The sequence below is a fragment of the Pleurodeles waltl genome, chromosome 3_1 (genome assembly GCF_031143425.1).
Source record: "Pleurodeles waltl isolate 20211129_DDA chromosome 3_1, aPleWal1.hap1.20221129, whole genome shotgun sequence".
Lineage (NCBI taxonomy): Eukaryota > Metazoa > Chordata > Amphibia > Caudata > Salamandridae > Pleurodeles > Pleurodeles waltl.
Window position 1 is genome coordinate 72,590,414 of NC_090440.1, and position 19,073 is coordinate 72,609,486.

Below are 19,073 nucleotides of genomic sequence, written 5' to 3' on the forward strand. Positions count from 1 at the left end.
CAGTTTGGCCAAAAGCAACCCTGCCACTGAACCATACCTAATGTAGCATTTTAGGGTCATGTGGCAATGGCCATAAAAGACCAAGAAGGGGGCAGGAACCTCACTGTGGGAGGAGAGGTATTAGTGTAGGAATCCTTGAACCTTGGATGTGGCCAGAAGTTCCTTGAGAGGCTTGTGGAGAGGAAGACAGGTCTATCATTGGGAGGAGGCAGAGCATTTAATCTTCATGTTAATCTTCGTGTTGCTATTTTATGGGAAATCTTGGAACCTGCTATGGGTTTTTTTAGTGAGCATAATTTACAATAATACTGACACGTTGTTAAGCATATGAGGTATAAGGCTCCAGTTCACCAAATTCTGGGTAGATAGGAAGAAGCGTTCAGAAGTAGACATTTACACATGAGCAAGGATGTGCCAGGTGGCCTTGACCTTGAGTGGAAACCAAGGAGCTCACAGATGTGAGCTGCTACGTACTCCCATAACGTGAACCCTGAGCCGTATCAAACTGTGGCACTCAAGGAGCCACTGAAAGGTGTTTGAAAGTGGACTTGTGAGAACAGTTGTAGATGTTTCCCTATATTTGAACCTGGAAATATTCTATGTTTGCACGGTAGTGCAGAGCATGTCGACTGGTAAAGAATCTTGGGCCTGATTTAGATGTTGGCAGTATTACTGAAAAGATATGTCCGCGGAGGGCCCGAAAAGACTCACGTTGGCAGTCTCCCGCCCGCAGTATTTAGATGCAAGCAGTTGAGAAACAAACCGCTGTGGCGGCGGTTACCCGTTGCTGGCAGACTGGACTCTACCGCCGTCAGGCTGACAGTGTACCGCCGACCTGATTTAGAAGTCCCGCTGTACCGGCGGTGTGATGGCGGCAGTTTAGAGATGGAGGGGGCGTGTCCTACTGGATATGTGTTGATTTAGGTGAGTTGAATACAATGTATGCGACAACCTATGTCAACACATATTCCAAACTCCCCATCCCCCAAAAAAACATACTTACATGTATGTTAACGGTGGGCCACGTTCGACAGTAAAGCGTCACCCCTTTGTGTACATGTACCATGTACCGGTCACCTTCGTGTTCAGCGACGACAGGGTCGGTGTCATTCATGCTCAAGGGTCAGCAGCATTGGCAGGAGTCTCCAGTCATGTGCCTGTTGAAAAGTTAAAAGAAAATGAGAGAACAGCAGGAGGGTTTTCACCCCTTCTCCCCAGTCCACCAGCTTTGGGTTGGAGGTATTCTCCCCTCAGTCGGCCGGGCAGGAAGGCAGATCTGCTTGCAGTCCCGCCACCAGTCACTGTTTCCCAATACTCTGTTGATGCAGGATCCCAAGCCTGGCGGAGTCGTCGGGACTGTGGTGGTCTTTCATCGACGGTCCCGCCAGCATCTAAACAAGGCGAGCGGACCGTCAAGCCAGCGGGCAGGAAATCCAATGACAAAGTGACGGCAGGACGGTTACCACCAACGTCTAAATCAGGCCCCTCGTGACTTGACGAGTATGCAAATTTTCAGGTCATCCGCCTTTCGCCACATGGATTTGTCATGTGCAGTAAGGATTAGATGAGCAGGTATTCTAAATCCTTTTACTGCACTGCAAGAAAATCGCACTGCATTGGTCCTCAGCTTCACAGCTCTGTCAGGCCCCACCCACAAACTGAACTCACACAGGTGTTTAGACAGAATATCAGAAACAAAAATAATGTGAATGTAAGTTTCTATACATAAGCAAATTTTTACTATACATAACTCCACATACATGTACCTTGACAATATAAATATCTTCAAGGTACATACATGTGGAGTTCGGAGTAGTAAATCTATACTTATCTCTTTGCGCTTACCTTCTTGATATTTTGATCCTTGATATTTTTGACATGATATTCTGTACACATGATATCTTTGTTCTGTCAAGGATATCTCACACAGCTACACAGGAGTTATTCTTCAAACTATGCAAGGCAATTTCCGGGCAGTATATAACACTGGTCCAGCATACCTCAACAATTGCACCGCTCTCATGAACCTATCTCTGCTCGTCTGGACTCGTACTTGCACACATCCCACACACATGTAAAATCAGATCCGGTCAAACCTTCCCATACATTGCACTTAAAGTGTGGAACGAGTTCCCACTACACATCAGAGCCGCCTCCTCGCTCCTCCTCAACTCTGCTAGAAACTGAAGACCCGGCTTTTCTAGTAGTCCCACTAGTTCCAAGATTTAGCTAGACTCACACCTGCTCAGTGTCAGAATACCCTCCCGGATGATAGTGCGCTCTACAAATCTGCATAACATAGCATAGACACTATAAATGAGAAATATGCTGCAAGACAAAAGACAACAGAAACACAACATCCAGAAAAAAAAACAAATACTCTTAGGCAGGGTCGGATTGGAAAGGCAGGCATTCGGCCGGTGCCCGTGACCCAGTGGCTGAGGCCAGATGTCAGCCATTTTTGTCCTCCTACTTGTCAATATTGGGGCTCTCTGGTGTTGCCCCTCTGAACTCACGTGCAGCAGCCCCTTCCCCACAAGAACAGACTGTCGACCATCCCATTGTCATTCTGTCTGCCGGCCCATTGTCACATACAGAATGACTATGAGCCAGCCTGTGCAGTTACATTTGCTGCACTGCCTTCTACCCCGGCCTACTGAGCGACAGGAAGGCTTTGCCTTGGGAGACGTCGCTTCTGAGCAGCAAAGTTCATGCTCACTTCGCAAGAGGAAGTGGTGGGGGGCATTGAAGGCACTACGCTTTGGTCAAGGAGCCCAGCTAGCGTTCCTGTAGCCTGTGGGGTGCACCGGCCCTGAGCTCTGGGTGTCCTTACTTCTCTGGACACAACTAAGCCCTTTCCAAGCTGAGCTTTTAAATAAATTGTTTAAGGAGGAATGCAAGCGGCAGCACTTCATGAGTTGATCCTAGGACGGACTGGTTGGAACCCTATAAAATGAAGGACTTAATGTTATTGTAATCCCAGTTTCTGTGCAGTTTTTATTTCAACATTTCAGTTTATAGGGAACAAAGAGCACAATTAGAAATGCCTAACATGACCAGTGTGCACTAACCCCATTACCTTGTAGTGCCGCACGTCAACCTGCCAGGCAACGGTGTGGATGGAGATCTCCCTCATTATTTGAAAACTAACCCTTTCTTACCAATCAGTGATTATACGGTCAGTATGTATGCATATGTTATTTCAGTATCTCGAATCTGGCCAAAAGGCAGTGGAGCTCTGTACAAGGTCAAAGACAAAAGGTATGTCTTGCTCTTCTTCCAAAACATACTGTTTGTTGAAAGAGCTTCTTTAGGCTAGCAAGACCTGGCTTCTCTGCCTCATTCTCGAGACGTCTTACCTTGATAATTCAGAAGAATCTTGCCATGGAGAACTTCAAAGAGAGACTGAAGGCATAGCAAGAGGGATGACCAGAGGTCATGTCAGGGTTCACTCTCTTTCATAGCTGCTAGCTGTCCCCATGCCATGCAAGTCACATTAGCACTTTTTTTTTAAACCAAGAAAGCAATGCAAGGGAGTAATGCAGGGCCCTGCAGTTCCTGCGACACGAGGGCTGGTAGGAGGGTATGCACCACTCTTCAGGGGGCTCTTATTTAGTCCAAGACTATAACTATCTGGGATATGGAAGATTTAGAGGTCCTCACCACATTTTGCAGGGCTTGGCCCTATCATTTTCTGTTATGCCACTGGAGCATTGCATTCTAAATATATGGTTTAATGGAGTTTCACTCTTGGATACATATGACACACAGCTGCTTAGCTACAATAATCTTTACTACCTGCATATTTCTATTGCCAGTGCAATGCTAACATTTTTAGGTCTTGAAAGGACGAGTTGACCCTGTCAGAGTCCAAACTGTGACCTAAGGTTTGTAAAGACCTTTCTGCAACATAAACTTATATCATTCAGTGTTTTTGTACGTTTGTTGAGTGTAATCCATCTGCCCTGGGTAATATGTTGTACTGATTTTCAATTGTTTCGCTTTCTAGTATGTCTGACTGTAAGTAGTGGTTTCTGTGTAGTTGGCTTCAGTCCTTCAAAATGGATAAGCAGCCAGTCTTGATTTTGCCCCCACTCAGAGTGATTCCATTTATTTCAAAAGGAGTCTTGGGAAGCTTCGAATTGCAGGCAGCCAAGTAGGAGGGGCAGATGACAGAAGATATCTGATCTCTTAGTCCCTGCAGAGAGAACAAACAGCCTGAGGTCCTGCTGCATTTGATGATGAGTAGAAGGTATTCTCTTTCAACGGGATAACATTTCAGTCAACACTTGGGAAGTGAGCAAAGGTAAACCTGGAGACCACAAAGAGTCTTCGAGCAAAAAGGATCAGCATGGAGTTTGGAGACATGTGATTGACCAGGAAGGTCAGTGATCAACAATGTGAGCAGGAACTTCAGGGACAGAAAAGGGAAGGTATTTGAGCTGAGCAATCGCCTCAAGGACTGAATGCGAACAGAAGCTTCAGGAAGCCTAGAATGATGGGTATTACGGAACTTGAGGTTCATCAGGGTGAGCTTGGAACTAAGAGTTAGCAGGAGCCTCTTGGAACTAAGATTGAGGCCAGAGTCTTGGAGTCTGACCATAAGCTTTAGCCTTGGGGACCTAAATTGAGCTGGACCTTAATTGAAAACCAAAGAGTGAGAGGAAGTCTGTTCGGTTTAGAGGTCAGTAGCAGGTTTGAAAATCTAGTGGTGAGTGGAAACCTCAGGATTTGTGTTTATGTAGAACACCAGGAATGCTGGAAGTAAACAGAAGCCTCAGGGAATCTTATGGCGAACATGGTCTTCACTGACCTGAGGATAATCAGTGTAGGAAAGTAGCATCTTTCTGACATAGCTACCCCCATTTTATTTTGCCTTGTGTCAGTGTGATAAAACTGTGGTACATTTGGATCCTACTAATCAGGACCCCAATGTCTGTGCTATCTCCTCTAACTTTGGTTGCTGGTATAATATTACACCCCACAATTGGCATACTGGTGCACCCATCTAAGTTCCTAGTATATGGTACTTAGGTACCAAGGGCGTTGGTACACCAGGGGTCTTCCATGGGCTTCAGCGTTTATTATGCCACCCATGGAAGCCTGTGTCTGCAGGCCTGCCATTGCAGCTTGCATGAAATGGTGCATGCATCTTTCACTTCATATAAGGCTTGGACTCTGTAAGTCACCCCTCTCGTAGGCCCCTTCAGCCCAAGGGTCGGGTGCATGTCCCTAAGTGTGAGGGTACTCCTGCATGAGCAGGGTACCCCTACAACCCCCAGACTCTATTACCTGGGCTTTGCAAGTGTGGGTAAGCCATCTTAAGGTATGTAGTGGACACTGGTCAACAAGAGTGGTCCAACTACATAGTGGCTTCTCCGAACCTAGGCAAGTTTGATATCAAACATGTTGGAATCATGCAAATACACCAATTCCAGTGCTAGCTGCAAGACCCCATGCACTCTAGGGGTTCCTTAGAGGATCCCCCAGTTCTGCCTGTGCAGCCTTACAGGGTCTGGCTACCAGCCCACACTGCTGCCGACCCTAGACACTGTTCTGCCCTCCTGCTGATGAGCCTAACTCAAGCAGGGGAAGGCAGAAGAAAAAATTTCCTCCAAGGGGGAGGTGTGACCACCTCTCCCTTTGAAATAGGTGTCTCTGGGCTGGGGAGAACAACCAGACTGCTTTGAAGGGCACATTTGGTGCCCTCCCTGCATAGTCTGGTTTGCATCAGTCTTGTGTGAAACCACACAAAGGACAGAGGAGTCCCCTCACTTCCAGCTCCTCCCCTAGGGAGGTGCACAGAGCTCTGCCAGGTGGCCGGTTGATTCTGCCATTTTGAAAATAAGGTAGGCAGAGGCCCCTGGGAGCATCTGACTGGTTAGGCCAGATAGATGATGTCCTTGACCCCTTCTGGTAGCTGAGTAACTACAGAGAATGACCAACCCCCTTTTAGAGTTACTTGGGGCTCTCCTGAGGGTGGGTCCTCTGATTTGTTGAGCAAGACGCTACAAGGAACTCTCTGCAAGACATCTTCTGCTTTGGGCCTCCGAACCACTGCTGGTCTGCTTTTGGAATTGGAACAAGATTGCATCCAGTTGGGAGGGCTCCCACTGCAACATTTTTTCTCCAGCTCCTGCAAGATTTCTGCAACATTCATGGCTGTGCATCCTCCAGGGTCACAAGGACTCTGTTTGCATCCAAGAATCAAAAAGGAATCTCCCTTAGAGTGAAGGAGTCACTCCCCTGCATCCGCAGGCACCTCAAGATGACAACGACCAGATGGTGGGTCCTGCTGTCCTACAGACAATGAAAAGGCTCTGCTTACAGGTGGTAGTTCTTTGGTCCTCTCTTTGTCCCCCTTGTCTTCTGACCAACCTGGTAGACGGCGGGCCCTTGCTGTAGCCACTGGGATGGAACCCCTGTGCACAGTGACTGTTGCTCTTGCCAAGGCTTGCTGACTCTTCCTCCGGGAGATCTTCAGGCTCCAAGAAGCCCCAGCCTCCAGCACTCTGCAACTCAAAGATCAACTTCCACTCTGCAGCTCCTGCGACGTGGAACTCCTGTTTTGTTGTGATGCAGAGGCTCTCTGCAACTCCCTATGCCTGCTGCCAGTGGGTCACTCGTGGGAGCTTCTCCGACTCCGGCTGGCTTTCCTTCCTGCTGAATGCCAGCCCTAACTACCCTCCAAGGCTCGAGTCACTAGGACCTTGCTGGTCCCCAAAAAACTACAATCTTCCTTGCATGAGCTATTTGCATTTGCCAAGGCTTGTTGGTGGCCCTGCTGGCCACTGACCCTCCTGCAATCCGACGACTGACGTGGGACAGCCTGTGGGTGACTCCAAGGATCTCCTCCATCCCCTGGACTCCGCAGCTGGACTTCTTCCTTCACCATCCTGCAGGAACTTCACCACCAACAGGTGAGCGTTGCCACCTGCACCGCCTGGACATCTCCGAGTGGTCTGGACACTGTCCCCTTCTTTTTCAGGTTCTTCATGTTTGGAATTCACCCTTCGGTTCCACCGACCTGGTCCCTGGGTCGCGACAACAGCTAGACAATCAAGGCTTCCATTGACTTCAGCAAGGGTTTCCAACGCCACTTCACCCCTATGCACCTGGGCTCCCTGGTATAGGTACTCCGGTCTTCTGGGTATCCACAGATGGGGGGCACTCTCCAACCTTCTTTGTGCCAACTGGTTTACTCAGGGCCCACTGGGATGGGTCCTGGATCCATAAAAATCCAACCATGCGGTCCTGTGTTAGCCTATAGGACATCCGGCTCGATAACACCTCTGCACTCGTGGGATTTCTGATACTTACCTTGGGTAATTTCTTACTCCCTCAGCCCCTGGGATTCTAACACACTTATCTTCGTTGGGCACCTCCATTCTTATACCACTTTCTTAGTATATGGTTTGTCCCCACTTCCCTCCCACCCAATAGGGTCCCATGCATTTCTATGCCTTTCCTGTTTGTTTCTAAGTGTATATTTTGTGTGTTGATATCTCAAAGTGGAGATATACCAATGCCAGTATTGTCCTAGTGTTGTAATAAAGAATACTTTATTTTTGCAACACCTGGTGTGGTTCTTTCTTGTGTACTGACTGACTATTGTGGTATTTCAAGTGCTTTGCACTCCTCCTGGATAAGCTTTAGCTGCTCACCACAGCTACCCCTAGAGAGCTTTTGCTATCTGGACATCTAAACGCTATCACTAAGGGTTGCCTGGACTCAGTGTAGGGTGCTACACAGTAGGTGTACACCATAAACTGATCCAGCCTCCAGGTAGGAGTGAGCAACAGACACTCGGCCTATCGGTTAACAGGGATGTAAGAGGAACTGATGCTGAGCAGGGTTCCAAGACACCAGGGTGTGAACAGGATTGCAAGGACATCTAAAGGTAAGCAGAAACTGGGTTCCTTATATAAGCAGTATCCTCAGGGATGTGAGTCTGAGCAGGAGTTTCAGAGGGCCAAAGAGTGGAAATGAGTTTAAGGGTCCTGAGGATGAGTGGGTAGTTTTAGAAATAACTGATGATGTGGAAGAACCTCACTGTCTTAGGGGGATCAGAGCACTCAGGTCCTTCAAAAAGATTAGAAGTTAGACCTAAGGGTGAATTTGACCCTCTGTAGACCTGTAGGTCATTGGACACTGAGGATCCCCATGAATGAGAAGGAGCTTCAGAACCTAAGAATAGGAAAGAGAAGACTCCGGGATATGAGAGTGAGCGAGAGTGATGGAACATGCATGCACCTGAAGATGAGCATGTTTATATCAACAGGTGAAATGCGGTACAACAATGGAGTTTTCAGTCCTCACCAAAGTTACTGGCTAGGAAGCTGTGCAGGGCTTTATCCAACAGAAAGGGTTCCCAAAATTAACCCCCTGAAACTAACCAAGCAGTGTTTCGTGTGAGAGTGTGACCTGCAAATGTGTGACACTTTTTTGGGTTTGACTGGGCATAATTTTGTTGACGATGTTACTCTGCTCTTCGGGAATGCAAGAGTAAGTGAAACGTGGAATGCAAACAGGAACATTGCTGTTTCCAGGGTGAGTGGGCAGTATCTGGTTTTGTTGGCTGCGGCTGTTGACGGTGGAGGGGCACGAGGGAGGTGACACCAATGGTAGCGTTGTGGCTTTAGAATTATTAGTGGTGTCCACTGTGGAAGGTACCTGCTTTGGTTGTTCTGGACTCATAACTGGTTTGTGCAGGCAGAGAGTGGTTGTCACCAAATGCTTCACTACTTCGACCCTTGTCATACTAGTAGCTCCCCCCGGCACATCCTTTGCCAGCACCTTGCCAAAAGGGGGTTCTGCGTGAGGTTTGCTGCACGTCTCGCCTACCCTCAGTACAGTCGCTCCAGAGGCACTAGCAGCCCCCTTGCCTCTGCCTCAAGCTGCCCTGCCAAGTGCCACGCATCTAGGGTTAATTTAACGCATTTTAGTGCATTTCCCCTGCACTAGCGGCTTCACTTCATTGCTCGAAGCACTTAACCCTAAATGCGTGGCAATTGGCAGGTCTCCACTCTGATCTCAGCGCCGCTTGTGTAAAGCCAGTGCTGGTGCGCTCGATTGTTTAAACTGCCCGAGACAATGTGAAGCAATCCCAGAGAAGAGTTTACTCAGGATTCCATGGTAACTGGTTTGGACCCATAAAATTCTTACTGAGGAGAGCAGTGACGGAGCTGAAGCCCGGTCAGTGCTCCCAGAATGCAGCAGGAACTTACCCAGCGAGGCTCTCAGGTTTCCAAAAGCGACAGTAAACCCTTCAGGTAATCTAAGGGCCTGATTTAGAATTTAGTGGACGGGTTACTCCGTCACAACGGTGACGATGTCCCGTCCACCGAAATCTAAATCCCATAGGTTACAATGAGATTTCGGCGGACGGGACATCCAACACCGTTGTGAGGGAGTAAACTATCCGCCAAGTTCTAAATCAGGCCCTAGGTCAGCAATTCAGCCTGAGTCCCCGTTTACTTTTCATATTTTTCATAATACCATATAATTCTTTATACCAACGATATGAACTAAATCGCCTCTCGATATCTGGGTGACCTCAGGTTGTGGGTGATTGCACATGACTGAGATTTAAAGCTTCAGGGTTGGAGTTGAAAGAGGTGCACGTTTTTCACAGCGCCTGTCAATGAGCTTTACAGGCATTCAAACTCCATGCTCATCCAAGCCTTGGCCTATCTGCAGAGTGCACAAATCAATGGCCACGTGCGCCAGCTGCACTCACCATTTTATTTGAAAGTGAGTGAAGGAGGTACATGGTTATTAAAATCTCCCCTGTGCCAAAGAGAGAGAACGTAAATTTTCTTGCAAGAAAGTGTCACGCATTGGCGGCCGAATGTCACTCACGCACACCGAAACCAGAGAAATGTCACTCATAAGCAGTTTAAAGCCTTGGCAGCTATGGACGCACGCTGTCCTGCATCCGGAGGAAGGCCTGGTGCTCAGAAAAGTAACCTGCGATCTATGATTCGACAGCTCGAAGAGGGAAGCGACCCTGCCAGCTGGCCCGCGCCGACCTCTCTCGCAGGCGGAAGGGATAAGGCGCGCTAATTGGCAGCGCTAATCTCAAGCACTCCGCGGAGAGACTCCACGGTCACCTTTTTAGGTCACCTCCTGTTTACCACGGCCCTGGGTGCAGCGGCGCTCCCGAGGTCGACAGAAACCATGCCTTGAGTGGGTCTAAAGCTCCGTCTCATGGTGGGGGGATGTGTTTTGATGAGGTGCTGGCAGATGGGCCTTTGTTTAATCAGAAGACTCCCAAGCACTTGTCATCAGACCTGGAGCATGTAGAAGAGAGCGCCGAAGCTTTGTTCTGTGACTGGTGCTACGACATACAATGTCCCCCCCCCTCCCCCCTCCCTGGTTTTGCGGTTTTGGAGGGCACATTTTCCAGCCAAAATAGGAAATTTGCGGCCCAAAACCTCAAAAGTTGCGGTATTTTTCTGGTGGTCAAAAGTGTACCTGCCACAAAAATACTGGAAGGCCTGTACCGTGTCACAGGTGGAGACTGTGCTGTGTCACGGTCTGTGACCTTGGGCACAGCGCCTCGACGATGCCAAAGAAAGCGGATTACAGTTCGAAACCAGCTATTCCTGGCATCAGACAGTGTGTGGGGCTGGGGTGAAAGTTGGGAGCATGTAGCAAATGCAAATGCAAAAAAAAGACATCTGGGGGTTGGGGGCTAGGGTTTAACAGGAGACCAGAGGTGGTTCCTAGGGAGAGGACTGCAGTGGAGGGTGGAGAGCAGGAGAGCCTCTCAATGGTCTGTGGAGTCTGCAGGGTGCACACAATGGAAATATAGGGGCTGCAGGCTAATTGCACTGGAGGGAGCTCTGTGCATTTCAAAGGCAGGCACCGGAGGAAGTTAACACCTCTGCTGCCGGCTAGCCTCTTGCCCACCCTCCCTTTACTGGCTCAGGGGCAGCTCAGACCCAGTACAGAGAGGGGCAACCCCATGTTATTTTTTTTACCCACAAATTTTGCAGGCACTTTTGTAAAAATCGCAGGATTTCCACTAAAGTACACATTTTGCGATTTTTTTTTGTTGCTAAATTGCGAAATCGTGATATCATGGGGGGTCTGACTAGGGGTGTACCCAAGAGACGGTGCCTCCAAGGCTGTAGGGATAAACACACTTTCAGGAATGCCTGCCTCTGACACATACCACCCACTTTTCATACAGGCCTAGCCCTGTGTAGGGACAGCATCAAACCAACACTGATTTTCTTTGATAAACATTCCCTATCAAGGATATGGCTCTTCAAGTGCAGAAAGAGGAACTAACCAATAAGCACAGGCGCGTATCTTGGTCAGTAAGATTAGGGCTGGGGGCTGGGGGTTGGCTGGGTGGGGGTGATCTTCAAATTTTCCGACAATCAGCCCGCTATATAATGTGTAAATACAAGCAGGGTGCACAGTGGTGCCTAAGGGGCAGTGGAAAGGGAGAGGAATGTGGTTTAGTAGAAGTACTAAGAGAGAAAATACAATATTTGGTAAAATAGCCAATATTTTTGAGGACTTTCACACAGTGTGTGTGTTCTTTCTGTGTATGTAGAAATACCTGCTGAAATCCGACTGATGACTTACAATACTCGACTAAAAGCACCCAGACCCAACTATTTATCACAAAATACATTTATTAGGGGGGTGTAACACCCCAAGCACCCCCCTGAAGCTTCGCCCCTGCATACACCTGAAGAAGGGTGAGCAGTGAAGGTCAGGTAAGTTGTCAACGATGGAAATAGCAACCTGGCCTAGCTCCCCAATTCCCAAAACACCTCCTGTTAACCTGAACCACAAATGTTTATTGTTCTGGATGGTTTTCCTGATTCTCCAACCCAGCCACCTTACTTCTCACCTACTGAAACTTAATATTCTCAGCTCTTTATCTGGGATTCACCAGTCTAACCTACACAACCAAACGCTGACCCACACCTGGAAAATGAAAGGTCCAATAAAGGGCAACGCAGACTCATTCAGACCAGGACGCCAAGGAGATGCAGAGCAGCAGAGGATCATGGGAGAATTAATCTTAATCATGTAGTTGAGGAGTCTATACATCAAACTAACCAGTCTTTTATCCCTCTAACTATAGCAACACTAGCTCTGATTGGAAATATATGACCAATAGCTATCCCAAGTTTTTAGTTAGCAAAGGAGTTTCTTTCAGATAAACCTAATGTTACCCGTTAGTAGTAACAGGATTGAGTACCTTTTGCCTTTTTTACTGGTGTTTTCCATACCTTAGCACAGTGATACTCAGAATGCGGCCCTCCTGACCTTTACATGCAGCCTCCTGATCAAGAGGAGCACTGGGCTGCTGTTTACTGACTCCGCACTAACATTAAAACGATGTTTAATAAACAGACAAGCATTTATTTAAACGATAATTGAAATTAAAGAAAGGAAGTAACTAGGATGCCCTGCACCACTGCACTTAAAAGTATGATAAAGTCTATTAATAATTTAAATAGTGTATTTCATTAACATGGAGAGCTGTTTCACCTTAGTACATCAGATTATCAGTGCTCTGAGAAGTATTTCTTTAGAGTGTTAGTTTACAAACATGCATTGAGAATTCATTCTTGCCCCACCCCCTTGATAACAATGCCAATAGTGTACTAACCCTGCAAGTGAGTTGTTATATACTCTCTTTGGGGCCTGGGTTATGCATGAACAACATACAGTTTATTAAATCAAACACAGGAGAAAGTTTTGTACAGCACGCATCCTTAAGCCACGTATTTCAAGGTCCTCATATGCGAACAGGGGCGTAGCTTGGTCAGTAAACTGGAGGGGTGGGGGGTGTGCTTCAGATTTCCCAGCATACACGCTGGCATATCATGTTAATCATTATATGAGACGCAGCACATGAAGGGGGCTTAATAGGGAGTGAAAGGGAGAGCAGTGTGAATTGTTAGCAGTACTGAAAACAAAATATTTTGTTAAATAACCAACATTTTTCAATAACTTCAAATTAGAGTGGAGAGGGAGAGAGAGTGTGTCTGTGTGTACTTTTGTCTGCATGTGCACGTGAAAATACCAGGTGAAATGCAACAGACATCTCACCGTGTCCGACTGAAAGCAACTGCACCCAACTATTTACTGGAAAAAACATTTATTTGGGGGATGTAACACCCCAAATGCCCCCCCTGAAGCTACCCCTGTTTGTGAAGAAGTGAAATAAAACAATTGCCTAGGATCACAGAGTTTGGTTAAGTGGAGAAGCCGGATTAATCCAAAAATTTTGGTTTCACATTGTGCAATTCAGGCACTAGGGGCCTCATCATGAGTCTAGCGGTCAACAGACCGCCAGACTCACTGTAGTGGTCAGGTCTGCTGCCAATTTGGGGGTCCGACTGCCAAATTAAGAGTATGGCGGTCGGAATGCCAAACGATCGCCATCTCTGCCAGGAACAATGTTCCCGACTGGCTGACGGTGGTGCAGGTCGTAATCGTCGAGGGCAACGCTGAAGTCAGCGCCGCCCTGCTGAAGGTGACCTTGTTCTCCAGCAGCCTTTTCATGTCGGTTTCACTGCCATGAAAAGGCTGGTGGAGAACAGCTGCAGGGAGCCACAGGGAGGCCCCTGCACAGCACCCTCGTAATGCGCACTGTGCTGCCGACACTTTCCCTCTGGGCTGACGGGCAAAAACCTTGGTTTCCTCCCATCAACCCAGTGGGAAGTTGTAATAGGGAAGACGGGGAAGTCGCCAGTAAGGCGGCAACCTCCACATCGGTAGTTCGGCGGACAGGTCTTCCCATCCGACGAACTTCTAATGAGGCCCTAGATGTATATGCCTCACTTCCCTTAAACCCACCTTACCACCAAACCACGACTGCCACCCTGCTGGTAGCAATGCGGCCCTCAGATCAAATTCTGTGGTCCCTGGGAACATATTTGCGAGTACCCATGCCTTAGCATTTCATGACAAGCTTGATAATATTTCTCATTTTTCAAATTAAAACTTTAATTAGTGTTTTTTTGTATATGTTGGCAAGCAAGACACATCTTCCTCAGGTCAAGGGATTGGAGCCAACACCTAACAATTAAAATATGTGTGTGCACTGAAGGGACACCAGGCCTGATGTAGAGAAGGGTGGTAACTTCTAAGTCTCTAAATAAGCAGTTGTACTGCAATGTCCTCCATATGTACCACTGGTTATCAGACAATTATGATTTGGGTTCCTTTTCTAAATCAGGCCCGCAGCGTCTTTTCCGTTTCCAGATAGATCCTTGCCCAACATCAAAAAGGAAGGCCACTGATGTACAGAGCAAGGTGGGTCAGAAATATAAAGTGCAGGTATTCGGAGTAGCTGTTGCTTTGAATATCTGGGCATATCTCTCCTGGAAGGAGGGGGGATGAACATTTCATTGCCTCAACCATCCAAGATGTCAACACAGGACGAAGAGGGGCTCTAAACAGGTTTCTATGTACACTAAGGCCGTCACTACGAGTGCCCTGGTAAATGGCCCATATTTGTCTAACTCCTAGAGTTTCTGATGCCAGTACTTCTGGGGGCGGGAAAAAATCCGGCTCATTACGAGTTTGACCCTAAAAGTCCACTAATAAATGAGGGATTATTGGAAGACTCGCTAATTCCAGGTCTGAGCCCCCCTGGTTATTCCTCATTTTGGGCCACACTTTTACCCACAGATTTTGGGTGCATTTTTAAGTGAAAATGCAGAGCTTTGCAGTGTTTACTACAGATGTCATAATTCTGATGGGGCATGTAAGTGGGGTTATTGGCCCCATCTCAAGAAAGAAGCCACTCGTAATGAGGCCCTAAGTCAGTCCGAAGTGAAATTTCCATCTTGTGCTGCAGTCATTGAGTCCTTGCACAGGACCCTTTTTTACGTGCACGTAGACTCCAAAACATATAACACACAACACAAGCACACAACATGTCACGTGCAAGAACATACATAGAGAGAGACGTGAAGAGACCCCATTATGGAGGATAAAGCATTTTATTTGAGGGGCTGAGGAGACTATTCATTCAGCAAACTGAGTCTTCTCATAGTGTGGTGAGAAGGCAGCAGTCACTCTCCAGTGTCTAAAATAGTTATGTAGTTCACATTAGTAGTGTGTGCTCCGGACTTACACTCAGTTCTCAGCGTTCAATTATGCTCCAACTATACAAATACTATTACGTACATACATATTCAAATGCCTTTAACCCCTTAACTGCTGAGGCTTCCCGACATCCCACCGCGGCCTTGCCCTCCACAATGCTGAGCCCTCTTTTGAAATTCGGGCACTTCATTCCTAAGTCTTCATATTATTTGTTCTACAAAAGGTGTCTAGGCCAAATATATGCCCTTTTTCTGAAGATATCCAGGGTTTGTGGATTCTCCTGGAAGGAAACCAGAAAACAGAGAAAAAATATAGCAATTTGTTTTCAATTGAAAAAAGTTCTGTGCAATGAAGCATAGTCTAAAAATGACATCAACACACAATCAACATTATCCCAGCTTTCATGGACAAGCACATCTTTTACCAGTTTTATCTAAGTAGTAGTTGAATTTTCTTATGTTTTTTGGTATCTTCCCGTTTGCAGTTGTAGTGGAATCAGGTTTGAAACCAATGGGTGAACCAAGAAAGATACACATTTCTGAAAAGTAGACTAAATAAAAAATTCAGCAATGGGTTATTTTTGTAGAATGCTCATGGTTTTCCCAACCCAAGGAAACTAATCTTTGAAATCAAAGTAATGAAAGAAAGTAAATATATATAAAAATGGGTGACTAATCAGCATTGGCCTCAGCTTACTTAAGGGATAGCACACAGTGTGCATTCCGAGGGTGACGGCAAGGGGCCCCCTGCACTTCCCATGCCAGGAGTGTGACCATCCTTGTGGTCTAACCGCCAGATTACAACCCTGGTGGTCGCACCACCACCAGTGCGGTGGTCTGACCACCATGTGGTCTGACCACCAGATTACGACCCTGATGGTTGGACCACCAAGGGATCACGGATCCTGATGGGGTGGCAGCGGTTGGAGTTTTGGTCAGCCATGGCAGTGCTGAGTTCAACGCTGCTGCGCTGATCACAAGTCCTCTTTCTGTTAGCCTTTTCATTGCGGGGTCCCTGCCATGAAAAGTCTGGCGGAAAGCCAGTGCTGGGGGCAACGGGGGGGGCAGTGCAGGGGCCCCCCTTCCAGCACCCTCAGAATGTGTACTGTCTCCTATGTAGACAGTGCGCATTCCGAGGGTGCTGTTGTGCCACGGCATTGACCACGGCTCCGTTAAGGTCAGCCCGGTGGAAACATCATAACACAACTGGGGGGGAGGCTGCCGGCATGACAGCAGCCTCCTCCCCGCAGCTTTGGCGGTCGGCTGGTCCGACCGCCAAAGTCATAATGAGGCCCTAAGTCTAGAGCTGTAGTTTTTTGCCAGATTCACAAACATGCTATACCGTTACGTTCGTCAGACCCTCTGGTGTCATGGATATACTCGGGCCTATTCACAAACTATTTTATAGTACGTTTAGTAATACTACAATAGCGTTCTAGTAAATGCTATTCACAAACCTACATGTGTTGGCTCTGCTCCCACTTCCCCAATCTTTTTCTGTGCAGTCAACCCCCAACTGTGGAGTCTCCGTGCACGTAAGTATATGTTTTAGTTTTAAATGTGGGACGGATAGAGGGAAGTGGTTGAAAAATGGGTACTTCTCACTATAAAATGGGAGCAGTTAATGGAGGAGCAAAGAGGGTTCATGGATGGATGTGCACCAACCCACAAGGGTAAGTCTATTTCTATTCACATACAGCACTTCTAAAGCTACTACAGCAATGTACTCACACTCAGACAACTGATTGAACATTAAACAAATTATCTAAATATAAAACATTTTGTATTTTAATTTAACATATTTTAATAACCTTTTTAAATTAAAACAGAAATGTAACATTAGTTTTTACTAAAATATAATTCAGTTGTAGAACCATATAAAAATGTTAAAGTATTAAAACCCTAATTTAAAATGTAATAATTTTTAATGTATTATATTAAAGTAAATATTGAATTAAAATATTTTTCTAAAGTTTAAATTTTAAAAATCCACCTAAAGTAGAAAAAATATATATTTTATTATGTATTAAACATTATTAAAAGATATGTACAAAATTAATTGAACATATTTTAAAAACCTTTTTAAATTAAAACATAAATGTAACAGTTTTTATTAAAATATAATTCAGTTAATTAATTTTATATATATATATATAGTTACAGAGACGTTGTAGTTAGGTTCTGAATTTACTCACACAAAACCATTGAAATTCAGCAGTAATAGTCAAGCCAAGTAACAATAACTTGCGCTCTAAGGTAACTATAACTTGTGCCCCCGCCATGCACAGTTTTCTCCTCAATAAAGTTATTATAAATGTTGCAGTGGTCATATCAAGATGCCACAGAAGGCTTCATCAATGATGTAATATGTGGAGTAATTAGATGTGCATGGCGAAGGAGCAAGTTATAGTTACCTAAGGGCGCAAGTTATAGTTACTTGACCTAACATAACTATAACTCCTGAATTTCAATGGTTTTGTCCGAGTAAATTCAGAACCTAACTATAACGTCCCGGTAACCTTTGTTTTTTTCAGTGAATTTTAATGTTTTTTTTTGCATGCACATATGTAAATATAATCAGCGCCAATGGTCAAACCCACCGAGCAACCCTCCTGCATGCACACAGACCCAAGCTGCGCATGGCGTTCAGCCATGCGCAGCATGAGGTTAGATGCAGTGGGTGTATCCTGACCCCTTATGTGTTTGTGCACATACTTTCCCACCCCACCAGCTGATGCGACAAACAGAATGGTGGCCGCAACTTTTCTGTCAGGTTGCGGATAGCCAGTCAGGGCTTTGCTTTACCTCCGGATCTGCAAATCCGGATCCACAGCTCCAGATCCGCAGAGGATCTGTGTCCCTATATATCTATATTTTTAAAACTCTAATATCTCAGAAACTACTGAACGGAATTACACCAAATCACAAAACACGCAATCTGCGTACCAAGATCTAGCTTTCTGCCAAATGTGATGTAATTCCGTTCAGTAGTTTGGGCTGTAGGCATGTCTAAAGACCCTATGGGACAATGAATGAGGAAAATGCGTTTTAGGACCCCCCTTTTTATCAGCCCCCGCTCAATGGATAGCAGCTGAACTGAGCAAAGTATACATTTTGAAAATTTTGTGAAGATTCGGCAAGCGGCACCAAAATTATTGGCAAAACAAAAAATTCTCTTCCTATGGAAACTAGGGGCCTGATTAGGAGTTCGGCAGACGGTTTGCACCATCTGCCGAACATCCGACGGGGAGGTTGCCACCACACTGGCTACCTCCCGACCGGACCCATTAAGAGTTTCCTGTTAGGCTAGGTTTCAACGGGCTACAGCATTGTCTCCGGCTCGTAATCGAGTCAGCGGCAATGCTGTAGCCCACAGGGTGCACCAGCACCATCACAGTGTCACTATCTGCACACCAGACAGTGAACATTGCGAAGGTTCTGGACATGGGGACCCCTGCACTGCTCATACCAAGTGCATGTGCTCCCATGCACCTGTTCCCTGGCAGCCTTTTCGTGGCGGTGAAACATGCAGCGCTGCTCTGGTGGATTACGATCTCCACCACACCATCATGCTTTCCGGTGCTGCTGGAGCAACACTGGCGGTCTGACCTCATAATGAGGCCCTAACTATAACTACCTACTGGCAACCGGCAGTAGGTAATATATATATGTATTTCCGTCTGCCAAACGCCTAATCATCCCCTTTATGTTCATATTAATCTGTACTTTGGCTTTGCCTAAAATATTTGATGGGTCTCTACAGGCAGAGACTACAAGGTCATGTTTATGTTCATGTTAAAACTAACAGGCTTGATTTCTTCATTTTTAAATGTGGTGACGGGAAGTAGGCCTTTCATTACACAGTAGGAATAACGTGACAAAGCCCGCAGGCCTAATCATATTGATCATGAGCAGCTTTATGTGTTGTAATAAAGCATTTTGCAATTAAATGTTAGTTCCCAGCTGTAATATTTCTTTAAAGCA